Here is an 11,740-nt window from a genome sequence, read left to right as displayed (position 1 = left end):
TTGAGTTCATCATTTATAAAGCATTATTCAAACATTAATCCTCATTAGTAACTCGGTATGCAATTCATTCATTCACAGTTATAAATGTTTAATTCTTGATTAATAAGAGTAGGGTTTCACACTTTATAAATGATGGATTTGTCATTTGTAAATGAAGTATTAAGGACTTATAGATGATTACGAAATAATTTGTAAAGTGTTAGTAAATTATTTTAAAAAGCAGCAATTCATGATTAATTCAGGTAGTTACTACTCATTAGTTAAGTATTAGTTAAGCATGTTCTGTGGACTAATTTAAAGTGAAGACTATTTATGCTTTACAAAGCACTTATAAGCAGTCTCAAAGCTAGCATAAGTCTCAGTTATCTTCTTAACAGAAAAAGGAAATAGACACAAGACAAATATGTGAATATGCATTCACATATTTACGTAAATATGATGGTGCTGGGATGCCATGCCCGTCAGTGGCACGAGTGTTCCATAGTTTGTTGGCACATAGCTACATATTATTGATTATGCTAGCTATGGCTAGCCCGCTAGTTCTGGCTAGCCTGCTAGCTCGCCAGCTAGCAAGCCCGTCACTGGTCCAGAGAGGCATCGCACCCGCCACCTTAGTTCTAAGTAGGCCAACCCAGGTGATGGCGAGATACTCATCAATCATTTGTGCGAACAAACTATGAAACATGCTACTGATGTGCATCAGCTAACATCAACTGTTCGGCACTACGTGGGCCACACGTGTGCACTCTAGGAGGACCCGATGAGTCCCACGTTGCCTGTTCAGAAAGTCTCAGGCCCATCATCTGGCCAGATTTATTTTTGATCAGGCACTATGATGGGACACAGCGGGTCCTTCACCGACCAATGCACATCAGTCTGCTGGTAAAATTATTGATAATGAGTATCTCGCTATCACCTGGATTGGTCTACTGACAACCGAGGTGCCAGTGCCTCTCTCTGGACCAGTGACAAGCTTGCTAGCTGGTGAGTTTGTAGCTATGTGCAAACACACTATGGAACACTCGTGCCACGGACGGGCATGACCTCCCAGCACCATCATATTAATGTTTTATCACTTTGTCTTGTGTGTATCTCCCTTTTCTGTTGAAAATATAAGAGTTCTGCTAGCTTTGAGGCACTGCTTAGAAATGCTTTGCAAAGCATAGATAGTCTTCACTTTGGATTAGATCACAGAACATACTTAACTAATACTTTACTAACGAGTAGTAACTACCTGAATTAATTTTGAATTGCTGCTTTTTTAAAAATCATTTACTCACTTTGCCCTTACACTTTAATTTACAAATGGGAATCCATCATTTATAAAGAATGCAACCCCAATCTTATTAAACAAGAATGAAACATTTATAACTGTTTATGAATTGCATACTAATGAGTTACTAATGAGGATTCATGTTTGAATAATGCTTTATAAATGATTAATTCAGTGATTGTTCATGCTTTACTAATGCTAAATAGTGTGTACTGTATAAAGTGCTCCCAAGTTATGTCTTTTCGACGACAACATGTTGGTTAACGTGTCAATAGACACATGTTCATGTTTTCTTTGTCCGAATTAAGTTTTCTGTTAAATATGTTTGTTAACATGTACCAATAGACGTTTGTTCATGTGTGTGTGTTATTAAAAACCTGCTCAATCGATTTGGAGAAGGTTTCATGGCTTAAAGTGTTGAGCATAAGGTAATTCTATGAATACAATGTTAATGCCTTGTCTATCTAAGAGTCACTCTTTGGTTAGTCCTGCTATGCCTTTGGTAAGCAAGGAAAAACAATGGATAACATGGTTGCTTCCAGATAGTATTAATGTGTCTTGCTAAGATATATAAATGAGAAATGCGGGGCCAGCAAAGATATAAAACCTTGACATGTAAATGTGTGTGTGAGAATGGGCCCCACAAGTTGTGAATGCTAGAAACGGACCCCACGAAGTAACCAAAAAACTAGCGCAAAGAAAATAGTTTGGAAATTTGATAAATGGAATAGATATTAATTTAATAGATTTTTTTGTTATGCTGCCTGATTTTTTACAGAGTTGTAGAACCACTAGAAAGGGTGGGCCCCACAATTGGGTAAAACAAGTTCAGGCCCCACAAAGGAGGTACGCAAGGATGTGTGTGTGTGTGTGTGTGTGCGTGTGCGTGTGTCTTCTGCGGGGAGTGTGATAGCCGTGTGACGTGAGGCTCAGGCCTCAATCTTTATGGGCTGCTGCTGCTGCTGCCGCCGCGGGCACTCCCGAGATCATCTCACCTCCGTATGTGCGCGCGCCCGCGTGTATATGTGTGTGTGTTAGAGAGATACCAGCCGCATTGCCACCCCTATAATCTCCATCCTGAGGAGGCCCCCCCACCCCCACCTTCTCCACCCCTCTCCGGGGAGCCTGCGCGTCTGCGCCCCGGGGCCCTGCGGGTCCTATCCGGCCGGTGAACAGACGCCGGTCCGGTTGCGCGCAGGAGAGCCAAACCCCGGGGCGCGGAGCGGGATAATCCCCGGCCGAGCCTCCTCTCCTCATATGGGTTTTATTTCTGAAGCTTATCGCCTCTCCTGGACGCAGGCGTCGCGGAGGAAAAGCCGGGAGTCGATTTACATATTGATCCCCGTGTTCGCTGGCGGAAGGTTTGGAGGTTTTTAAGGATAACATGTTTACACCGGAGTGGTGGCTTGTAAGCAGCGCGCAGGCAGACACCTCTTCAGCAAACAAGACAACAAGGGGCACGGAGGGGGGAACAAACGGGCCTTTGATGGAGGGCTTTGTAAACCACCGAGACGTGATTTCAGGGTAGTTATAGGAGGAATTCATCCAAACAAAGCGAGCGAGGAGATAGACGAGCCTCAAAGCTGCTGTGAAGATGAATGTGATGGGGTTCACCTCAGGAGAAAGTGTCGGACTATTTTTTTTATAGAAAAAATACATATTATAACATTTCTATTAAAAACTAAGTCATAACAAATGGCGGTGCGTCTTTCTTAAGACACTCGTTTTGCAGAGTTTATAGATGTCATGTTATAGATGCGTCATGAGCTAATAGTTTATTGTTCAGTTATAGGTCGTAAATTCGTAAATTAGATCAATATTTAATTTGACGTGTAATAGATAGCGTATGTCAGTGCAGCCATGGATGTGGAAGAAAAAGAGTCACGTGCTCTATACAAGAAGTTGCTGCTGTTAAAGTTTACACAGTTAAATGGATTGTTGTCTTCAGCAGCGCTTTCCCCCCAAAAGGTCAGAGGTCAAAGGGAGCGCGAGCCGACGAACTGATGGCAAACAAGCAGAGGAAGTATTTTCATTTTCTTTATGTTTACAACATAAACATTTGTTTCCGATGAATGGCTTCCAGTTAAGACTGAATGATTCATAATCTATTCATCCGACAATAAAACCATACGTTTGCTTCCAATGATAAAGGAGTTTTTTTATTTAAAACAAATAGAAAGTGGAGCCTGTATGTATATTTTGTATATGTATGTGAATGTCTCTCTCTCCACTCATTTTCCTTTAGTCAGCAATCAAAATTAAACAACACATGATAAAGGTATGTTTTTGTTCTTCTTTATTTTTCTTTCAGTGCACAACTTCCTGAGCCTGAGGTGAGAAATTACAACAAATTACAAAAACACACAAAGACACACACACGCACATATACACAAACACACACATATATATATATATATATATATATATATATACAGGACTGTCTCAGAAAATTAGAATATTGTGATAAAGTTCTTTATTTTCTGTAATGCAATTAAAAAAACAAAAATGTCATGCATTCTGGATTCATTACAAATCAACTGAAATATTGCAAGCCTTTTATTCTTTTAATATTGCTGATTATGGCTTACAGCTTAAGAAAACTCTAAAATCCTATCTCATAAAATTTTAATATTTCCTCAGACCAAGTAAAAAAAAGATTTATAACAGCTGAGTGTTTGTCAAGGCTCAGGAAACCCTTGCAGGTGTTTCGAGTTAATTAGACAATTCAAGTGATTTGTTTAATACCCTACTAGTATACTTTTTCATGATATTCTAATATTTAGAGATAGGATATTTGAGTTTTCTTAAGCTGTAAGCCATAATCAGCAATAAATCAGAATAAAAGGCTTGCAATATTTCAGTTGATTTGTAATGAATCCAGAATGCATGACATTTTTGTTTTTTTAATTGCATTACAGAAAATAAAGAACTTCATCACAATATTCTAATTTTCTGAGACAGTCCTGTATATGAGGTGTTCTACTTCTTTCTGTTTTTGATTGTTTGTGTGCATATATATATATATGTGTGTGTGTGTGTGTGTGTGTGTGTGTGTGTACACCAACAATTAAAAACAAAGAAGTTGAAAACATCATCTACTGAATGATTGCATTTAGGATATTTTGTCATTTGAAATACACAATAATTCAGTAGTTACAATATTCAATTATAAAAACAAAACAAAACAAAGCATCCCTTATTTCTTTCTTATTTAATTAGAAAAATATAATAAAAAAACAAACAAACAATAGATATTCAATGATATGGAGGAGCAGTATAAACCCTCTAACACCACAAAACAAGACAGACAATCCTCAAATAATTATTCAGGCCACGCATAACCGAAATATTCTTATTCTTATCAAACTTGATTTAGAATCCAACATGAATTCAGTTGACCTCCCATTACCTGACCTGTGCCCTGACACAGCTGTTGTCCCACCTTCACTCGATCTTTCTCATTATTTCCGGCTGTAAACATGAAAAGGAAAAAATAAATCATCCATGAGAAATCGTGTGTGTGTGTGTGTGTGTGTTTCATTTTATGGACGCTCACACATACATTCATCTCTGACCCGGAGGACACACGCAGAGGCTTCTGAGGGTGCAGAGTGAGCAGCGTCCACTAGGGGGAGACACTCCATCACAGACCCTCTCGGCTCAGAGCAGCTGCTGCTGTTCCTGCGCGCTGCCAGCAGGGGTCGCCGGAGTGCGCACAGGGCGGATCCTCCAGCAGCGGTGCACTTAACAAGGGGGGCCACCTGGGATCTGGAAGAGGGTTCCCCCCGGGAGGGAAGAGATTGTTGTTCCGCTACATGTTGAATTGATATGATGCAGCGGTTCATGACCTGAGATCAGGACATACAAATAAAAACATATTTATATCAGGTTTTTTTTCTCTACCCTCAAATGTTTGCTTTATTTTCTTGTGAACAAATATTTAAATAAAAGAATGGAAAACATTTTTTGGAAACCTGTAGACTCAACATGCAATGACCTGAGGTCAAATGTATATATAGCTTTGTATTAAAGGGGTCACAATGATATGATATTAATGTTAATAGTTGTTTTTTGGGCAGGCACCCTCTTTTCTTACCATTCCTTCTGACACGACTGAAATTTCTTTGAGTCCATGTTGTCTTACATAATTTAAATCATGTTTATTTATTCTTTTTTGTGTGTATTATTTACAAATGACATTATTATTCGGGAGATGTTGTGTCTCTGAACTTCTTTAAAATCCTCTTCCTCGCCATCTGACAGTCTGTGTGTCCTGGATCACAATGTTCTCGTCATTAAAACTATTATGTTCCTCATATTTGGAACCATCTCATATAACTTTTGGATGCAGACTATAATTAGAAATAAAGTTTTGTGTCTCACTATAAGCTCACTATAGGACTAAACTGACGCAATGCTGGGTTAACTTGGGGGCAAAAAACAAACATGTCAGTTTCTATTATACTATAAATGAGCTTATTATAAAGGTATTCGCAACACGGGTGTTTAAGGATGATCCTTTTTGAAATTTCCACACCATTTTTTGTACAGTTCTCATTAGAGCTGGGTTTTAAAAATAGTCCTCATAAATAAAAACGTGATGCCCTTTGCCTAAATCCACCTGACCTCTGCCCGTTCCTCTCTGTGCGCATGCGCGCGTCTCCTGCTGTCACATTGACGGTGTTATATATTTATTTATTTCCATCTCTCTCTCTCTCTCTCTCATATTCTGATTCCTCGGAGACACGGTCGGAGGGCCTCGGTCTTGTGTGTACGTGGACGCCCTTGACATGAAAAAGAAGTTCGGGGACCCCCGCCCAGAGCCTCGGCTCTGGCTGCTGAGCTCCCTGAGCGCAGATCCGCGCGCGCCCTATCATGCTCTCCCTCTCCCCCCGCGCGGCCTCTGCCTGATGTAGTGTGACAGTGTGTCCGCCCGCAGCACTCTGCTGGCGTGGAAACAATCAGCTTTGACAGGGGGGGAGGGGGGGGGGTAGAGGAGTAGGGAGGGATGAAGGGTGGAGGGGGGGGGGGTTCGGCCCGAGGCCTGTGCATGATGAACTGGATAGAAAGACCTGTCGTCAGAGGAGAAACAACACAACACATAGATAGATAGATGGAAAGATAGATAGATGGATAGATGGAGAGATAGATAGATAGATAGATAGATAGATAGATAGATGGATAGATGGATAGATGGATAGATGGATAGATGGATAGATGGATATAGATGATAGATGGACAGATAGAGATAGATAGATATATAAATAGATAGATAGATAAATAGATAGATGGATAGATAGATGGATGGATAGATATGGATGGATAGAGTTATAGATAGATAGATGGATGGATAGATAGATAGATAGATATATGGAGATAGATAGATACACAAGCTCCAAAAACTATTCAAGCCCTTCTTAGAGGTGACACATTTAAATATGGTTTGTTACATTTAATTAAATCAATTACAAAAATGAAGATCTTTATATTTAATGGGTGTAACACAAAATGTAGGAATACTTTAATTTGTGTGCATCTCAACGTAAAATAAATGTGTTTAATTGGGGATACACGCATGAGCAGATCTCGTGTTCTCAGTCTGACCTGATGCAGCAAGATGAACGACTCATAACATGATTTGGTGAGTAACTGTATTTGTTTTTATAGTTTAGAATGAACCTCGCTACTTTATTTCCTTCTTTTCATTACTTTATTACTTTGTTACTTTTCATTACTTTTTTACTTTGTGTTAATTTTTTACTTTTTTCATTACTTTTGCTTACTTTATTACTTTTCATTACTTTTTTACTTTGTGTTAATTTTTTACTTTTTCATTACTTTATTACTTTAGCTCATCCATTCTAAATGTTAACATTTTATCCGAGTGCCCCAAAGACTTGGGAGGATTACAGCATTTCACACACTAAAATATAATATAATATATTGATCTCCTCTTTTGCAGTTGGGTCAACATTACAGCCCCTAAAGCCGCCTCCTAATGACAGCAACAGACTTTATGTTCAAAACTTACACGAGCGGATCTGAATCCTTGTGAGTGTGTTATTGGCTAATGAACCTGTTCTTCTCTCTATGATGATGCATGTGGTGTGAAGAATGCAGTTTGAACTTAATAGCAGGTTTTTGTTGTTGCAACATTTTAATTAGACTCATGGGCAGTTATCAATACCCGTCCATACACAGATTGTCCATGTACATTTACTTAAGCTTTTAAATCACAGCCACCCTAAACAGAAACCTCCAAGGCCATGAAGCTGCATCATGGGCCATGTGTGCTCTTGAAGAGAGTTAGTGTAACGACTCGTGTGTAGACCCAAATGCACCCTCGACTCCAGGGATCCTTCGAATTTATATTCCACACTCTGGAAACAGCAGGCAGAGTATCAACAGGACGAAGGGCTGGTAGGTTATCAGGGAGTTGGACGAGCGGGTTAACCAGGGACAGGCAGGGTCGGCGACAGGAAATCCATCTAGAAACAAGTGCTGGAGAGTCTGGCATGGAAAAGGAAGAACAATCTGGCAAGGTGTGTGTGTGTGTGTGTGTGTGTGTGTGTGTGTGTGTGTGTGTGTGTGTGTGTGTGTGTGTGTGTGTGTGTGTGTGTGTGTGTGTGTGTGTGTGTGTGTGTGTGTGTGTGTGGCAGGAGACTATATAGGGATTTGATTAGTGATCAAAGACAGGTGTGTGAACAGGTGAAGGAAGTCAGACTGATGAGTGGGAGTGACTGAACCACAGAGTGAGGAGCTGAACTGTGACAACAGGTGTGTGAACAGGTGAAGAGAGTTAGACTGACGACGGGGAGTGAGGAGGGTGTGGAGCTGAAACTGTGACAGTTAGTGACGGAACAGGAATTTCTCTCTTGAATTGTCGTCCCAGTTTCAGTCTGACACCGACACCAGGAGGGAGATCATCGTGAGCAGCCTCGCCCTCGACCTCCATGAAGATCCAGACTCTTTCTTCAAGGAGTATCTGGTCAGTTGATATATGTTATACCATGTAGTGTTGGAACAGTGTTACCATCACTCATTTCCATCATACTTATAAACGGTGTATATATATACAGAGAGAGAGATTTTTGTTATGGTTTTACTCAAGTGTCCGGTGTCTTTGTCGTTCCTCTGCTCCTGAAGATGCAGAGAGGGAACTTGCAAACACCGTCATGGGGATTGGCTTCACCCGAAGAGATGGGGACCAGAGGACGTGGGAGTCGCGATGGAAGTCATTAAAGTCCTAAACGGCGTGGACGGTGTCATCGTGGCGTTCATCATGTTTGGGCTCATTTGTGCCCTTGAGCTAAGCTTCAGACAACTCCAAGGTCACCTTCCAGAAGGTCATCATGAAGATGGGCACAAGCTGAATTAAAGATGCAGCAGCTGAACGTCAAGTTGTCTGCATGACTCACAGTGAATAAGTCCAGTCCAGTTGCTTTTCTCTTTGAGTTCGCTGGGTGTTGCAGGTGAACCGTTTCCAGGTGAGGAACACCTCTTAAAATGTTCTTTAAAAATGTTAACACCTTTCATCTGTGTATTGAAGATCAATTGAGATGTATTGTCACTGACTTCCTGATCAGTCCGTTTATTATTTTCTATTTGTTAAATATATATATATTTTAAATGCAGTCGTACAAGTGATTTCGTCAGTTTTGACCACGTTAAAGCTATTTAAAGAATTTGTAATAAAAACCTGAACTGTGTTTGGTGTCATGTATCTTAATGAGGGTTTACATTCTAAAATGAAATATTAATTAGTTATCGATTAATTTCCAATTTATATCTTGAGTTGGACGAACGCAAATACATTTAATTTAATGAATATTGTTATTTTCTTTGAGCTGTATTTGATAATTAGTTGGACTAACTTCATTACATTTTATTGCACTGATTACTGCTACATTTGAGTTGGAGTTAAAAATAATTATTGGATGAAAAACAGTTTAATGGAGTTCATCCAATGAGTTATTTGTTTGACAGATAGATGGAGAAATAGATAGAAGGATGGATGGACTGACGGACAGATAGATGATAGATGAATATGGATGGACGGACGGTAAGATGGATAGACGGATATAGATGGACAGATGGATGGACGGACAGAAAGATGGATGGATAGATTGATGGGTAGATGGATGGATAGACGGATAGATGATATATGGATGGACGGATAGATAGATGATAGATGGATGGACAGGCGGATAAATGGATAGGATAGACGGACGGATGGATGGAGAAATAGAAAGATGGAGAGATGGATGGATGGACAAGATAGATGGATAGATAGATGGATGGATGGAGGGATGGACGGACGGAGAGATGGATGATAGATGATAGATTGACGGATGCAGATGGGTAGATGGATCTATCCATCTAGCCAATTAAGGATTTTAATTCTTGTAAAAATGTAAAGTAATCAAATTACTTTAAACAAGTCAGAGTTGTTATTGGTAAATATTGTTACTTTGTTGTTGTATTGAGTAAATGTTTGTACTTTGTTGGTTTGTTTAAATACAATAACCCTTCCTGGTATTTTGACTAAAACATATTAATTAATGACACATCTCATTTAAACGAGACACCAGCCGAGCCCGGTTATTTAAATAAATATCAATCTCATAAACAACAGATTTATTCAATCTAAATTCACTCAACTGACTGACTGAATTCAATTCTGAAGTGAACAGTGACACTCCGAGACAAATTTGTGAAATTGGGCTATACAAATAAACTGAATTGAACACCAGGGACCATGCAGAAATACATCATCGCAACTTCAGATGGAAAGAGAAGAAGGAAAAAAAAAGGTCAAAGATATCGGAAACTTGTATCAACCAGAACATGTAATAATGTGTGGGGGGCGACCTGTTGACGACAGGCCTCATGACCTCAGGGTCGCCCACTTGACTCACTTCACTGAGTCAGTTAAAGCAATCAGGTCCATTATAGCTGCTCCCTCTCGCAACGCAGCAGTGTTTGATTCCATGACTGTGTGTGTGTGTGTGTGTGTGCTGACGGTTCAGCTGCCTCGTCGGTTTTAACCAGCTAATAAATATGAAAACAGCAGGTTAAAACTTTTTTATCCGTCTCATGGCTGAAAGGATTATTCTCTTCTATAGAGTCCCGTGAACAATCCCCCAGACCTCATGAAGCCGATGTTGTCCCATAAAACAGGGCCGACAAAGGGCGCGTGAAGGGGCCTTTTCACGCATAAGGGGTTTTCTCAAGAGCCCCGGCCCCGGACCCGCCCATAGATTATCTGGCTGTCGGTGAAAGCGCGGCTGGGAGCGGCAGGTGCGTGTGCCGGGCATGTGGGCGGGGGGAGGGGGGGGGGCGATGACCACGCAAAGGGGTGGTGAACTATGGAGAATTGCTATTGCAGCTGCCAGTAGGAATGTTTGCAGATTGTCAGATCCATTTAACTTGCTCTTTTTCTCTCTCCGCCCCCCCCCCCCAACACTCCCCTCCCCTCCTCCTCCACCTCAGAGAGTCGAGGTGGGGCTAAACGGTGACACCCCTGTCCACAAAAGCGACAAGCGTCTCGGGTCGCCCTCCAACACCCCCCCCCCCCCCCCCCCGCCTCGGCGCCGTGAAATCGCGGATTAAAACTGATAAACAGCGAGAATGATACGGATCCCACCGTTTTTACGGGTATAAGTGAGAGCCAAGTAACTCTCGAGTCCGGGTTAACACACTCTTTAACTCCCCTCGGTCCCCAGAGGATCCCCTTTCATACAGGTTTTTGGGTTTGTTTTGTGTGTGTGTGACGTAAATGGGAGGGGGGGGGTATAGATGAGGCCGGGGATGTTTAATAATGCAGCTCATGAATTTATCTCTGCAATTTTGCCAACACAAAAAAAACACAACTATTAATGAATCAAAAGACGACAAAGAATGCAGCTCGTGCTTTATTTCTCTTTTCTCGTGACACGCCGGCCTCTCGTGGAGGCCTGACCTCTACGTTAATGTTCACGCCTTCTAAAAATATTAAATAAATAAAAAAACCTGCACCCCCCCCCCCCCCCCATGTTGACCCCCACGCGGGCTCCTTGCTCACACCTTGGTCTCTAATCTCTGTACTCCAAACCGTGTCCCCCTCTTTTTTCTTCTTCTCCAAACTGTGGCCCCAAGGCTATGTGTGGGTCCTCATCGTAATCCCCCCACACACACACACACACACTTTAAAACTCGACTATTCCACTGGGGTTTGGCACACACACAAAAAATAAGTGCTACACGATGCTGCTTCTCTTTTTTGTTCACACCGTCTTCCAGCAAAAAGGGATTAATGTCGCCACCATTATGAATAATGAGAATGAATAACAGCCGTCTGTTTTATCCTCGCACGATTAAATAAAGGAAAGAGTGTCCTTGTGCTTTTCTTTATTTATTTTAATTTCATTGAACGGTCTTTTGAGGAGGTTAAGTCACCATCTGACGCGTTAAGCCGCGGCTCTGAAT

The 11,740-nt window shown here is 41.1% G+C and overlaps 1 long non-coding RNA gene across 1 annotated transcript; it reads left to right on the top strand.

Annotated features, from left to right (window-relative positions):
- The first annotated feature begins 8,206 nt into the window (after positions 1-8,206).
- On the top strand, positions 8,207-8,982 carry LOC130200085 (uncharacterized). Its single transcript, XR_008832978.1, has 2 exons — positions 8,207-8,261; positions 8,420-8,982. It is a non-coding gene; the product is annotated as an uncharacterized LOC130200085 (long non-coding RNA).
- Positions 8,983-11,740: the final 2,758 nt, after the last annotated feature.

This window comes from Pseudoliparis swirei, chromosome 1 (genome assembly GCF_029220125.1).
Source record: "Pseudoliparis swirei isolate HS2019 ecotype Mariana Trench chromosome 1, NWPU_hadal_v1, whole genome shotgun sequence".
Classification (NCBI taxonomy): domain Eukaryota; kingdom Metazoa; phylum Chordata; class Actinopteri; order Perciformes; family Liparidae; genus Pseudoliparis; species Pseudoliparis swirei.
This window is presented reverse-complemented; position numbering and strand designations above follow the sequence as displayed.